Here is a 3,305-nt window from a genome sequence, read left to right as displayed (position 1 = left end):
GGTGGATATTTGCCAGGGCCAAACAACCCACTTTTTGCCAATCCTTAAAAATCACAGATACTTTCCAGAACTATCTCTCTCAGCATTTGTGCATTTCTATTTTGGATGTTCAACTTTGTTTTCAGATCCAAAGTTGTGTTTTCAATCTCCCATTTTTCTCGTAAAAAAAAAGATATAAGGCATAACAAAATGTAAATTTTAGAGTACATATATGCAAAAAAAAAATTTCAAAACTATTTCAGGCACTAAAATTGAACTCCAAGGTTTTGTTATCTATATTCTGGAAATTCCACTAGTACAGCCCCTAATAATAAAGCTTGGTGGAATTTTATAGGAAAGGGACTTGTAACTGATCCTAACATGCTTTAAGTGTGGTGGATATGCACGCCAGAAACATTTTGAGGATGCAAGTGGTCCTAATGATCCAAAAATTTCAAGGAGTTGAAAAAATAAAATTCTCATGTGGTTGGATATTTACGAGGGCCAAACAACCCACTTTTTGCCTATCCTTAAAAAATCACAGATACTTTTTGGAACTATCTCTCTCAGCATTTGTGCATTTCCATTTTGGATGTTCAAATTAGTTTTCAGATCCAAACATGAGTTTTCACTCTCCCATTTTTCTCGTAAACAAAAAAGATATAAATCATAACAAAATGAAAATTTAAGAGTTTATGTATGGAAAAAAAATTTCAAAATTATTTCAGGTACTAAAAATGAACTCCAAGGTTTTGTTATCCATGTTCTGGAAATTCCACTAGTACAAACCCTAATAATAAGCCAGGTGGAATTTTATAGGAAAGGGACTTGTAACTAATCCTAACATGCTTTAAGTGTGGTGGATTTGCATGCCAGAAACATGTTGAGGTTGCAAGTGGACCTAATGATCCAAAAATTTCAAGAACTGAAAAAATCAAATTCTCAAGTTGTTGGATATTTACTCGGCACAAACAACTCACTTTCCGCCAATCCTTAAAAAATCATAGATACTTTTTGGAACTATCTCTCTCAGCATTTGTGCATTACCATTTTGGGTGTTCAAATTTGTTTTCAGATCGAAACTTGAGTTTTCACTCTCCCATTTTTCTCGCAAACAAAAAAGACATATATCAAAACAAAATGAAAATTTTAGAGTTCATGTATGAAAAAAGAAATTTTCAAAATTATTTCAGGCACTAAAAATGAACTCCAAGGTTTTGTTATCCATGTTCTAGAAATTCCACTAGTACAACCCCTAATAATAAGCCAGGTGGAATTTTATATGAAAGGGACTTGTAACTGATCCTATCATGCTTTAAGTATGGTGGATTTACGTGCCAGAAAGATGTTGAGGATGCAAGTGGACCTAATGATCCAAAAATTTCAAGAAGTAGAAAAAATCAAATTCTAAAGTTGTTGGATATTTACTCGGGCCAAAATACCCACTTTTTCCCAATCCTTAAAAAATCACAGATACTTTTTGGAAATATCTCTCTCAGCATTTGTGCATTTCTATTTTGGATGTTCAAATTTGTTTTCAAATGCAAAGTTGAGGTTTCACTCCCCCATTTTTCTCATAAAAAAAAAAGATATAAGGTATAACAAAATGAAAATTTTAGAGTTCATGTATGCAAAAAAAAAAATTGAAAATTATTTCAGGCACTAAAAATGAACCCCAAGGTTTTGTTATCCATGTTCTGGAAATTTCACTAGTACAACCCCTAATAATAAGCTTGGTGTAATTTTTTAGGAAAGGGACTTGTAACTGATCCTAACATGCTTTAAGTGTGGTGGATATGCGTGCCAAAAACATGTTAAGGATGCAAGTGGACCTAATGATCCAAAAATTTCAAGGAGTAGAAAAAATCAAATTCTCAAGTGGTTGGATATTTACCAAGGCCAAACAACCCACTTTTTGCCTATCCTTAAAAAATCACAGATACTTTTTGGAACTATCTTTCTCAGTATTTGTGCATTTACATTTTGGATGTTCAAATTTGTTTTCGGAACCAAAGTTGAGTTTTCACTCTCCCATTTTTCACGTAAACAAAAAAGATATAAGTCAAAACAAAATGAAAATTTTATAGTTCATGTATGCAAAAAAAAAAAATTTCAAAATTATTTCAGGCACTAAAAATGAACTCCAAGGTTTTGTTATCCATGTTCTGGAAATTCCACTGGTACAACCCCTAATAATAAGCCAGGTGGAATTTTATTGGAATGAGACTTGTAACTGATCCTAAAATGCTTTAAGTGTGGTGGATTTGCATGCCAGAAACATGTTGAGGATGCAAGTGGACCTAATGATCCAAAAATTTCAAGAAGAAAAAATCAAATTCTCAAGTATTTGGATATTTACTCGGGCCAAACAACCCACTTTTCGCCAATCCTTAAAAAATCATAGATACTTTTTGGAACTATCTCTCTCAGCATTGGTGCATTCCTATTTTGGATGTTCAAATTTGTTTTCAGATGGAAACTTGAGTTTCCACTCTCCCATTTTTCTCGTAAAAAAAAAGATATAAGGCATAAAAAAAAGAAAATTTTAGAGTTCATGTATGCAAAAAAAAAATTTCAAAATTATTTCAGGCACTAAAAATGAATCCCAAGGTTTTGTTATCCATGTTCTGGAAATTCCAGTAGTTCAACCCCTAATAATAAGCTTGGTGGAATTTTTTAGGAAAGGGACTTGTAACTGATCCTAACATGTTTAAGTGTGGTTGATATGCATGTCAGAAACATGTTGAGGATGCAAGTGGACCTATTGATCCAAAAATTTTAAGGAGAAGAAAAAATCAAATTCTCAAGTGGTTGGATATTTACGAGGGCCAAAAAACCCACTTTTTGCCTATCCTTAAAAAATCACACATACTTTTTGGAACTATCTCTTTCAGCATTTGTGCATTAGAATTTTAGATGTTCAAATTTTTTTTCAGATCCAAACTTGAGTTTTCACTCTCCCATTTTTCTCGTAAACAAAAAAGATATAAGGCATAACAAAGTGAAAATTTTAGAGTTTATGTTTACAAACAAAAAATTCAAAATTATTTCAGGCACTAAAAATAAACTCCAAGGTTTTGTGATCCATGTTCTGGAAATTCCACTAGTACAGCTCCTAATAATAAGCTTGGTGGAATTTTATAGGAAATGGACTTGTAACTGATCCTAGCATGCTTTAAGTGTGGTGGATTTGTATGCTAGAAACATTTTAAGGATGCAAGTGGACCTAATGATCCAAAAATTTCAAGGAGTAGAAAAAATCAAATTCTCAAGTGGTTGGATATTTAGCAGGGCCAAACAACCCACTTTTTGCCTATCCTTAAAAA

Source organism: Aristolochia californica, unplaced genomic scaffold (assembly GCF_029961685.1).
Source record: "Aristolochia californica isolate CCGP_79_NKW_82.1479 unplaced genomic scaffold, dmAriCali1.0.hap1 SCAF_10, whole genome shotgun sequence".
NCBI classification, from domain to species: domain Eukaryota; kingdom Viridiplantae; phylum Streptophyta; class Magnoliopsida; order Piperales; family Aristolochiaceae; genus Aristolochia; species Aristolochia californica.
The sequence above is the reverse complement of the archived record's forward strand: the minus strand, read 5'-3'. Positions refer to the sequence as shown.